This window comes from Cyprinodon tularosa, unplaced genomic scaffold (assembly GCF_016077235.1).
Source record: "Cyprinodon tularosa strain WSP-4 unplaced genomic scaffold, ASM1607723v1 ctg389, whole genome shotgun sequence".
NCBI lineage: Eukaryota > Metazoa > Chordata > Actinopteri > Cyprinodontiformes > Cyprinodontidae > Cyprinodon > Cyprinodon tularosa.
The window spans coordinates 401,069-413,983 of NW_024039106.1; positions in this window are offsets into that span (position 1 = coordinate 401,069).

The following is a 12,915-nucleotide window of genomic DNA, read 5'->3' on the forward strand; positions in this document are numbered from 1 at the left end:
TATCAATAGTTCAATTATTGTAAGTGTAATTTTGGGTTTTTAGTCTCTTACATAAATAAATGTTTGGACTCCTGGATCGGCTATTTAAATCAAGTTGCCTCCACAAATTTAGTAGTTAAGGCTATGGCTATCAGAAACATTATTAATCACAACCAAAGAAATCTGTATCTGTTCATTCATATGTTACTAAAAGAAGAATAAATCCAGCCTGAGTGATAAATTGTACACTGCATAAAATAAACACAAAAAACCATGGGTTAAAATACAGTGGTGCCTTTATCAGCTCCAATCACACAGTGTTATTATATCTAATAACTACAAGGACACAAAACATTGCAGAAAATAAGCACAAGTACATTAGCAAATAAAAGGGGAACAGGGGTTTAAAAGTTCACCAGTCGGTTCTTGGAGCATTGGCATTTAGTTAAAACTCTTAAAACCATCAGCAATTGAGTCAGAAAGCTTATTTTAAATAAAACACAAACACAACTTAAACTCTACCTAGTTCACCGAAGCAGAGCACTTAAGAAGCATCAGGTGGAAAGGGAGAATGATGGATGTTACTATTTTTAAATTATCAGGCTCCTTTCTGTGGAAGCAACTACCAGTTTTAGTCTGTAAGGCAGACAATCTGTCTACTTTTAATAGTAGTCTTAAAACTTTCCTTTTTGATAAAGCTAATAGTTAGAGTGGCTCAGGTTATCTTAAGCCAGGGGTCTTCAATGTTTTCCAGGTCAAGGACACCCAAACTGATAGTGAGATGGAGCGGGGACCCCCTAAATATATATATATTGTATGAAATTGTATTATTTCAAACTTGTCCTATAGTCACTCTATTACAGAAGGGGTAATGTAACGAAAGTAATTTTGGTCTGGGATTATTCAAGTATTTCTGATTCTGATCCCTCGTTGATGGGCATTGATGGCTGAAAGACATCTTCCTCCATTTATCTGTTTACTTCAGTGTGTTGAATTCATGTTAATGTGTGTTTAACATTTCAATTAGTGGAAAAATTTGCAGGGGGAATATAAAAAAAAGTCTAATCACCCAAAACTTTTGGACCCCCATGCAGTACCTCCATGGAACCCCTAGGCGTCGCGGACCCTCTGTTGAAAACCTCTGTCTTAAGCTATCTCTATGCCTTTCGCGGCCGTGGGCTACTGGCAACAGGAAGTTGAATGGGAAGTTCTTCCTTTATAAACTCTAAAGCAGGGGTGTGACTTAAGAGAGGAGTCGTTCCGGTTACATCAAAGATCTCAACACACGTCTTTCTTTAGAGCAGCACCTAAGCTCAGTTAAGACATGCTCTATATTGTATTTTGCTACAAAGCAGGACATCAAAGACAGCACTGTCTCACCTTAGATATAATTTAAAAGAATGGGGTGTAAATTATAAAAAAAAAAAAACATGCACTTAAAAAATATATATATATATTTACAGAGCAATAAACACATTTATCAACCATGACCTCAATATCAACATTTCAGTTGCACTGAGTTGTAGATTTTTGAAAACCAGCTATAATATATTTCTTAATTCCACAGGCTTGGTAGCTTAAGGCCACAGCCACCTTCAGTGCCTCTGAACCGGTCCATGGTTGGTATACAGTAGGGTCGAACCTAATTTTATCCTGTGAGAAATAATTTAAGCAAATGCAACAAAATTTTGATACTGATGGTGGTGATCGTATAGCATTCAACCTGGTTCTGTTTAAAAATCAGTTGAGTTCCACTTTCGTAGGCACAGCTTCTTGGTACCTAAAGATGTGGGCTGTTCATGTGTTTATAACAGGCCAAATCAAGACATCAATAAAAGCAATAAATGAATAATGTGATGCAATAAAACAAAATATGGTTTAAAAAAAGAGACTTTAAAACATCAAGAGAATTTCTTTTGAGATTCATTCGCATTATGTTAACCTAGATGAAAGTAATAATAAGAAAGCCGGAAGAAGCAAAAAATGTAATCAGTTTTTAAACCGCCTCCAAGGGCTTAACAATGAACTACACTATGATATAGTTAATGAAACTCCATATAGAGATAAAAAAGTAAATAAATTATGAACAAATCCGCTAAAAATAAGGATGAACAAAAAAAACCCAAAACATATTAAACTACAATCTAACCTGCAGGACCTCACATGTCACCTTTCTGTCAAACTGCCTACTTTTCTGAGGGTATTTTTTTAATGGAAACTTGTTTTGCAATTTAAAATGAACTCTGAAATGTCCAAATCTTCTCTGAGACCAACAGAGACAACTCAGATGACCTAAAAGATTACCTTGAAAAGACTGAGACAATTTTTATTGTCATTTTGTATACACAGAGTGTATAAAAGGAAATTTTGTTTTGTACAGCTTTCATGACATTTCCATTTAAAAAACGCAGAGGTGGAGCGGGTCAGAAAGGAACATAGGAATAAGTCTGTCACTACATTTAAAAGCAAAAAGGAGGATTTTAAAATCGCTTCCGTGGTATAATGGCAGTGGAGAAATGACAGAACAGCTGAGATATGTTTGTGTTTTCATCTACTGATATATACAGTAGATTAGAAGCAATTTTGAATAACCGGGGCAGGAAAGTCTGACTGATCCCAGTATAAAAATTGTTGTAATCTGGATGAATTGGGGTGAAAACTTTGATTATTTTCTCAAGATCATGTTAAAACACTGGTTTCAGTTAAGCGGACTGATATAAGTAAAATAAACCTGCAGGCAGACATGTCTCAATACTCATTTGTTGTTAAATGCTGCATCTCAAGTGACCTGAAAATCTAGTAAATGATTCTCATTTATTTTGGAATGTAGAGTTAATAAACAAATATAATGCATCATAAATTATATACTGCCTTTAAATCAAAGCACTTTTTGTTGGTATACCATAGAGAACAAAGTACAATGTATCTTCTCACTTATATACAGAATATCTAAGTCTTAAGTCAAATGATCAGCATCTGTGCTAGTCTCTGGCAAAAGTTAAGAGCAGCAAGACAAAAGGTTTATTGGCAAACGTATATAGAGAGAGGATTCGTCTAGGCTATATTAAGGGTTCCAGGATGGCAATTAAAAGAAAGTAAGTAGTAAACATCTGAGTTTTGAAATGATTCAAATATTGTTTTCTAATGTAAAAAAAAATGTTTCTGACTGGTGGAGGAGAGGATGGTGTACCAGGAGGAGAGTATATCAAAGTGGGTTTGAAAGGAGTATAATGCCCAAAAAGGTAATAAACCACAAACATGATAAAGAATATGTTTTGGATTAAAGTAAGAATCCAACAAATGTAGTACATTTCTCACAAATGTAATAACATAGCAACTGTAGAGGTTGCAAAGATTTATTACGTTTATGAGGAAGTATATAACTTCCAAAAATGTAATGATGCAACCAATTACTGTCATTGTGTTGTTTGATTGTTGTTGCCTGCAGACATTTCTAGCTATTGTTTTTGTCTTTGTTCAAGGTTTGGGGGCTGGAGTTGTAAATGTTTGAGGATGTAACGACAGGTGACTGAGTGATGGAAAATCCAAATACGTAGGTGTTTTCAGGAGGACGGTAAGGGAACCGGTGATGTGATTTAAAGAGGGAGATCTGAGAAGATTTTTCCAAACAGACAAAGGAATTGGGGAAGCAGGCAACTGGAGTTTAAGGAGAGAACACCAACAAAGGTGAGTGTTAAAAAGTGTAGGAAAGTAAAGACAGCCTGATTACCACTCAGGAGCTGCTGATGATCATTTTGTCTATTCTTTTCTTTGGAGATGTACTGAAAAAAGCATTTTTCTTCACCTAATCTTTTTTTTTTTTTACTAAAAAAGGTCTACTTTTAGTACCCAAACCAAATTTAATTCATTTTCTCCCCTCCCTCAAAGGGTAACCTTATTCCTAAGATTGCTGCATGAGAAACCTAAATCTATAGTTGCATACACACCAAACACGAACAAGACAAATGGTGCATGTGGTTTACATGTTATCCCTATGTAAAAGAATGATCAGGAGGAAAGAATGGTCAGCCATGCACAGGATGTATTTCTAGCAATGTGAATAAGGCAATTAGAGAGAAGCAACACGGCAAATAGCACAGTGCATGTGCAATCAGAGCAAAGCAAAAATAAGAATAAGCACTGTGGTTGCTGGAGTTAAACAACCTGAACTTCTAAGGCCATATGCATCCTATTAAGCAGTCCGCAACTGGATGTGGTTGTAATGGAGCACGGCGGAGATGAAGCTTCTGTTATTCTCACCACAAGGGGATCCATTCCCCACAGTGGGACACCGGCGGGACTGATACAGTTTCCTGGACAAAGTATCAGTAGAGGAGGATATTATCCAGGTAGTTGGTAGTTGCTAACTGGGAGCATCTCTTTAGAATCTATTGGGCTAAGAGATACCAGTTCTAATGCCATTTTTCAGCTTTACACATTAAATAAAGCATGGTGAGTTGAACAGACAGGAGGAACCTGCAAGAAGATATAACCTTTTCCTAATTTATGATTGGTTGAAATAAGCTGGGTGAAATTTCACTGCATTGTCCGAGAGGATTGTTTGCAAGAGAGAGGTGGAATATAATGCATCCAATAGCAGGCAAACCACGTGGAAAATTGGCCTTGTTTGCATTTAGTGTTTGTGCACCTTTTGTACAGTGGATCTAATATGACTTCACTGAAACCCCATTGGTACTGACTTTCAATTTCTGGGACTGGCTCCTAATGATTTTGTTAGATTTCTGATGTGTACATTCATCACTGATTGTAAAAAAAACTGTAACCCCCTACAGTAGGTTTCGGACACTTGCACTGGAGCTCAGAAGAAACAACAACAGAGATAGCTTAAAGCTACAGTGTGTAATAATTACAGGCATATAAAGTCAGAAATTTAATATATTATACATAACTATGTTATTTATCATCACCTATGAGCTCAGCCTTTTAACCATAATATTTGCGTTGCCTTAGAATTCGTTATTTATAATTACATAGGAGCGGGTCTCGCAGCCATGGAGGCTGACATCTTTGCGCTACGGCAAGCGCAGAGGCAACAAACTAGCGATTGCGAGATCTCCCATGACGCTTGAAAATAACTACGGCAAGTTGAGAGAGATTAACTGAGACGGTACTGAACAGTAGATGGCAGTATTATGCCTGAGAAGCGTTTAGTCTGCCTGAAACCAAAGAAGAAGAAGAAGCAGGTATACTGCGCATCAGTAACAAGAAAGGTGAACAAGGCGGCAGGCGTGAGTGACTTTGCAAACTGTTTGGCACTGTGTGGCCAAACATCAGACGAATGGAGGATCATGCCTACTCTGTATCACAACGAAAAGCGGCGGACACCGAACCCCCGTCATCTAAGAAGCGGAAACACGACGAGAATAAACGCAAGCGTGACAAGAAACGACAAAAAACACGGATCAACATTGGCACGGCATTTACACGATGGAAGTCACTGATGGAGGAAAAAGGTTTTCAAAGTGACGCTCAAGTTGCCAGTTTTCTCTTGGACAGGTAATTAATCCTACACACACAACTGTCTAATATCACTGCAGTTTTTGGAGTACAGGATGCTCAGACCTGTCTAAAACAATAACATGCTGCGTGATGATGCTGTTACTCTCCAGTATACTTATTCAGCAACGTCCCTGACGTTTCACAGGTAATGATTCAGTAATTTTCTGTAAAATAATTTTCTGGATATATACCTCGGTTACTTCTCTCCGGCTCCTTTGGAGATCTTCAAGCCTTTCCTCTTCTGCTCTCACCCCGCTGGCACCCCTCCCTCGCCTGGCCCTAGCTGCACGGCCTCCCTGCCCTCGCCCTCTTCCTCGCCTTGCCGTGCCACCAAAATGACTTGGACTCTGTAAACGGGGAATATATATTCTTCCAGCGAACACAATCTCGCTGTTAAACTAATGACTACAATTACTTCGTCTGTTTATATCACCATGCAAAGCAGCTCACCAAAACGTCACAACGACGTAGAAAAAATAACGGGTATATTTATTATCTGAAGTCTACATGAAATCTATACCCTACACAGACTAATGAAATACTATCTGTAAAATTATCTATGTAAACAAAGCTCATCACTTGAGAAGGTAGGTGATGTGGACGTTGTGGAAGACATTTTGTCCCGTAACGCTCGCCGTACTGTTGGGGGGGAGAAGCGTTGGGGGGGAGATGTTCATGTTGCTGCAGTCTGACCGCTAGATGTCGCTGAAAATTACACACTGTAGCTTTAATTGCACAGAGAGCTTTTAACATTTTGGTGCAACTTTAGATGGAAATATTAGCAAAAAGCTTATGACACATTTTGAAAGGAACCTGTACAAATTAAAGCAATACCTTTGAAAAGATCTAAACATTGTTACAGATGCAAATGAGTATCCTAATGTTTATAATTTTTGATTTCCTTTCAAATCATTTGACTTTTTTCCTGGCTTACTGGATCCAGATTTGAATCAAAGAGAAAACGGCTTGTGTCCCAAGCTGCTTCAAGTAGTCGGAGCCTCATGAATACAACTGATGGTATAATTCGTAATGATGCAATAGATTGCAATGGACCTGTTAGGCGTTTTTCAGTGGTAAATATGTCGTCTTCTTACAGGTATTGACACAGTTTGCAAAGCTTTGAACCTGGAAGAGACAGGATTTTGTCAGTGTGACTTAAGTGTAACCAAGGTTACTCTATGTGAACATTACTGTTCAATCAAATCTTATTCTTTATTCATTTGTCTGTATTTCATAACTATAATTGCAGTTTCCTTCAAAGCATGTTTGAAACACTGATCATTTATGAAAGCTTCTTTCCCAAGTAATGTGAGAATAATGATAATAAAATCCACTTATAGAAATATTATAGGTTAATTTGCTCATTAAACCTTGAGAAAATATGATGTGATAAAATTCATTAAGTAAGAGGTTAAAAAATCTTATTTTTTGTAATTCTCAAGTGATTTATTTTTGTCTCAAAGAAATCATTAGCAGATTTGATCAAACAACATTATAAATACATCTGTTGTTTGAACAAATGTTATAAAGTTGTGATAATTTAAATAACTTTACAGTTGATCAAGATAAAAGTATAATACGTATCCTTAAGATACCGCATCTGTGGACTTAAGTAAGCGTGCTGTTCAAAGTGTACAGCGGGTAAAATAAGTATTAAACTCTCCAACATTTTGTTATTGACTTGACATTTTCACCAGACATCAGTACTTATCCATACAATTCAAACCAGAGATGTCCAGAAATTAAGTTGTGAGCAATAAAGTGAAATGACACAGGGAAAAAGTACACCTTTACCGAAATGTATTTGTACAAAAGCCTTTATTGGAAATGACAGTGTCAAGATGTCTCCTGTATGGAGAAACTAGTCACATGCATTGCTCAGGTTTATTTTTGGCCTATTCTTCTACATAAACGTGGGCCTCTTCTATGAACTCTGATCTTTAGTTCCTTCCATAGATTTTCAGTGTAGATGATAAAATGCCAGGGCCGAAAATCATTCCCAGTCCGAGCCTTACTGTTGGTATGGTGTTTTGGGGGTGATGTGCTCTTTGAACTCAAAAGAGTTACATTTTGGTCTCATCTGACCAGACTACAACATGCTTTTTCTGCAGCAATGGAGTCATGCTTGCATACAGGCCATGGCTAGTGAGTGCATTACTTATCGTTTTCTTTGAAACAACTATACCTGCTAATGCCAGGTCTTTCTGAAGCTCTCCACAAGTGGTCTTTGGCTCTCGGACAACTCTTCTGATAATTACTTTCATTAATCTGTCAGAAGTCTTGTGAGGAGTCCCTGGTCATGGTCGGTGTATGGTGAAATAACCCCTTTTTGCACCTCGCTTTCTTAATATTTTAAATACTTTTACCTATGCCATTCTACATGATTATACATAACTTAGTTTCTGGACAACTATGGTTTGATTTCTTTGCATGTGTACATTGCATGGATTGTTACCGACATCTGGTTAAAATGTCATGTCAGTAGCATCTCTAAAAATGAGAAACATGGTGGTGTGTTCAATACTTACCTTACTCGCTCGAGATACTTCGAAAAATTAGGTTTTAAAGAACAAATAAAAAAAACAACAACATAAAAACTAGAATGTTCTTCCACAAAAGTAGAAATTGGCCTTCGTTGGGCTTCATTTGAAGAAAATGATTTTAAAGTTCAAATCAAAACCACAAACTTCAAGTCAAGTCAAGTCAGCTTTTATTGTCACTTTCTTCATATGTACAAGGCATACAAGGGAAATGAAATTACGTTTACTCTCTAGAAATATACAAATATACAAGAAATATACAAGACTGACATTTAAAAACTGTCATAAAGTGTGGGACATGACAGGTAAATGTGATAAGATAAATATAAAGTATAGACATTACAATAAAAGCAATAAAACAGCAGCAATAGTTTATTCCAGGCTGAGGTAGTGCAGGTAAGGTGCAGTCTCTGGTACTGTGTGTGAGAGGTGTGGGAAATGAATGGAAGTCAATGGAAGGTCCCCACAAGGATATTGTGACACAACATGTGTGGGTGTGTGTGTGTGAGAGAGGTGTGTGTGTGGGTGTGAGAGAGAGAGAGAGAGAGAGAGAGAGAGAGAGAGAGAGAGAGAGAGAGAGAGAGAGAGAGAAAGGGGGGGGGCAGTCTTACCTTCATGTCTGCCTGGTGGCTGGAGCAGACCGTGTGGGGAGGGGGTGAAGGGAGTTCAGCATTCTGATGGCCTGGTGGATGAAGGTGTTCGCCAGCCGGGTGGTTCTGGACCGTAGGCTCCTGTACCTCTTTCCGGAGGGCAGGAGACGGATCAGGTTGTGTGCTGGGTGGGTGTCATCTTTCAACTCCACTTATAGTTTCTCATTTGAAAATGAGTCCTCATGTCCATACCACGAGCAGCCAGAGCTTCTCATCTTGAAGAGACTCGTTTTTGGGATCTTTTTTGTAGGGAAGGGGAAGACCTCTTCCCTTTCCTGCCTCATGCTGTAATTTTTAAGTCAGCCCCTGTTATTTACTCACAGTCAGGTCCCATTAGTACTCTTTCAACAAAGTCAGATCCTCCTAGTTTCTTTCTCAAGAGTCAGTTCCTCTTAGTGTCCTGTCTCCACAGTCAGCTCCTCTTACTGTAGTGTCCTTTCTCCATGTTCAGCTCCTCTTAGTGTCCTTTCTCTATAGTTGGCTACTCTTAGTCTCCTTCCTCAACAGCCAGCTCCTCTTAGTTTCCTTTTTCCACAATAAGATTCTGATAGTGTCATAAAGCGGCACAGATGGACGCATTATTCAAGGTGAGACAGTCAGTAGGAAAATTCAAAGCTCTAAAACAAATGGAACATAACAGAGCACAACAGAAACGGGCTGCTGTGGATCTGTGGACCTGCAGCGACTGTGGGGAAATGGGGAAGGGGCACCGCTCAATAGTTGACACTTTCTGGAGGGAAAAACACAGGTCACATTAAAGGAGATGATTATCAGAGAGAGTCACTTAACTGGTTTGACAGTTTGGTCCATGTTCTTCAAAAGAGGTGAGATCCAGCCAAAGTGCTGGTGCCGCCCAGAGTGTCCCAGATGCTGCAGCCCCGGAGAACATATAGGAGGCTGATCCAGATTAGGGGAAAACAGAGTAGCTGGAACAGTCCAGGCATTCATGAGTCCACAGCTAACCCGAAGTTCGACCCGAACAGGAACAGAAGGATAAAGACATCCAGGAATACACAGAGACGGGTCCAGAAGCGTGCCCACACAGACACGCACAGATGCAGACAGGCAGGCTCAGATGCAGACCGGCAGGCTCAGTGGTTGAAGGAACAGAGACAAGACGTTGTACCAGAATTTCTGCAGGAAACTTTAAACTGGGTTCTTCCCAGGAGCCAGGCTTACAGGATAAAAAACTGACCTACTCCACATCCCGAGCCAAAACCCTGAGGGCTCTGCAGAGAAGTACCAGAACACGATCAGAGGACAGGAAAGACATGAAACACCCTCTCAATCCGCTGGCCACCATGAACCAGGACAGGAAACATGGAATAAACTTACATTACCAAACAGACATATGGAAAACAAATAATGATCTGGCCCCGATCGCTCGGGCTGAACTGAATATAAAGCACAGACGCAGGTGGAAAAGATGAGGGAAAATTAGTAACTGGGCAGAACTAGACAGGTGAGTGTCATTAATAATTAGGGTGAAGCTATCAGGCCAGATCATGACACATCATGTCCTATCTCCGCAATCAGCTCGTCTTAGTGTCTTTCCTCCAAACCAGTTAGTGTTTTGTTTTTTTTTTGTTTTTTCTGCAGAATCCGAACCTCTTAGTGCCACCACACCAGAGTCAGAACCTTTTGGTGTTCTCACTCCACAGTCAGAAAGTGTTCGTTTTCCTCTTTAGTCAGATCCCCTTTGCGTCTCCCTCAGTCAGATTCTCTTAGCATATTTCCTCAGTCAGATCCTCTTTGCGTTTCTCATCAGTCAGATCCTTTTAGCCTAGGCATACACTGCACGATATTTTCAATTGTTGTACTTAGCTACAGCTCAAAGTTTACGCTGAAATCACAAGGTTTAAAAGTTCACAGCTCACGATGCATGATCTTACACTGTATGACCCAATGCTCTGAAGTGATCTACCTGTTCACACTAAACACCCAGAAACACCCTGTTGGCTCTTCATGGGTCTCAAGCTGCACCACCTCTTCGTAGGCTCCTGTGCCACAGTTGGCTTTCCCCAAGGCTGATGTGCTACACAGTCACCGATCCCTAAGGCTCCATGTATACTGTCAGCTCATTAGCCCATTCTTTACTCTGTCCCCATTTATACACCTCTTGTGCAGTTCCTCCGTACTGGATCCTTTTCACTGCTTTGCTCCTCATTCGTGTTTCTCCATGGCATCTTGTGATTTTGGTTTCTTTTTAGTAATGATGGTGAGATGAATTCTCATGAAGCACTGAGCAGTTTGGGTGAATTGCTTCAACAATTCCCACAGTTCATGAAGCTTCATGTGAACATGTCACCACCTACTGGTGGAGTGCATAACTACAGTTAGCAATATGATATGTGATGTTTGCAATTGTTTTTCCTTTTTTTTCCACTTAAGTTCCTTTGAACCTGTTTATGATTGGTGTGTATAATAAAATCTTTTGTAGAGTTTTTGTGCTTTAAATATCTTAGAAGAGAACAATCTTTCTCATTTAAGTGACATAAGCTCATGCAGACAGTGAAAGTGCAAGTTAGGCAATGATAAGCAAAATGAAAGGTGTCTTTTGGTTAAACTAACCAATCAATATTGGTAAAAGTGCAAAGCAATACAAATACAAAGTCAAATTTTCACCAAATTACTGATTAAGTAGTATAGCAACTTTCAAAAGCTTAAACCAGCACCAACAACCAATGGAATTGAAAGGCAAAGTCTTACAACTGATGCCCCCTGTAATAGCAACTCTTCGTCTGAGAGCAATACTAGTAAATACTAATAATACAACTGAAACCAGTGGCTTGCTCAGATTCTGATCATTATATTGTTTAATCTAACCAAAATTGTTTTGACCAACTAGATTGGTTGTTTTTTCAATCAACCTGTTCTTATGTATCAAGTCTATCTAAATGACCACAACTCTCCAACCAACTCCCACATCTTGACTGAATACTAAGGCTGTTTAGATGCCTGTCAAAGTTTGAGGGCGATCTAAACCACTTCCCAAAGCAGTAACATGGTATGGTGGTGTAGCAAGGCTTCAGGCGTCATCGATATTGGTCCCGCCCCTAAATGAAGCAAGCCTTGATTTGCACTTTGCTGATACACCCCCTCCACTACTCAACACACACCTTGAAGCTTTGGCTCATGTCCTAACATCACTGCTTTTTAGTGTTCCTGGGTTTGTGCTTCTGTTGCAATCTGCTTTTCATTAAATCTGCAAGAACTCATCTATGCCACCTACTATTCTGCGTTTGGGTCCACAACAGCATCCATCAACCCTGACATACTTATTTGTGAGGCTGGTTCTGTTTGTTTTGTTCCAAAGCAGGAAAAAAAAAAAGTAAATATTTTGATTTAACTTTAGTGGTAAACAGCCGGTAGATGCTTTGCTCTGTTTAGGACGAACAAACATTATTATGATCTCAAACATTTAGTGTAAACTGTGTCATTGATAACAGCTGTTAAAACAATAGTTATCTTTTGTTGACCCCTTGCTGTCAATCAAAATCAGCAGGAAATTGTCTTTAACTGCCTACCGCCTGGTGTACTTATAAGCAATCAGGGACATTCAGTTATCAGGCATTCGATCGGGACCTCAGCTGATTGCTCCTGCTGGCCCTGGCACCTTGGCTGCAGAGGCCCCGGCCGCCTGTGAGCACTTTGCTCCATTCTTATCTTGACCGTGGATCATCAAGAAATTGCCCTGACAAAGAGGTGCCCATTTTCAGAGACTCTCAGCAAGATGAGGAACACGCTTTTCTTTAGATTGTCTGCTGGAACATTACTAATGGAGTTTGACCTCCTGGCATAGAAAATAAATCATTCACTGTGGTTGCCTTTTCTTCACGTCATGTGCCATACAAACTTTTGAGATAATTTTCTCTGTTCAACACCTTGTTAAGCAATATTGTTTCATGCTGCTCAAAATTGTATATAATGATTTGCATAATTGCTTTTGAATGCAAGGTTTTTGGGGGTTTCCTGACTGAAAGCCAGAATTTTTTAATAAGATCAGAAATACTTCATAATAAGCTTTCTATCCTGGTTTGTTTTCATTTTATAAGCAGCCTAGTATCTTAAGAGGCTGACCAACCCTATAGAAGCACACCTTTCTGAACTAAAAAAGCATTAATTTAGATGAAGGATGATGTGTTTTCTGGAGCAAAATGACTTATTGTATTATAATAAAAGAATTGTTTGTGTCCATGAAAAAGAAATCATTTTCAGAAGAATTT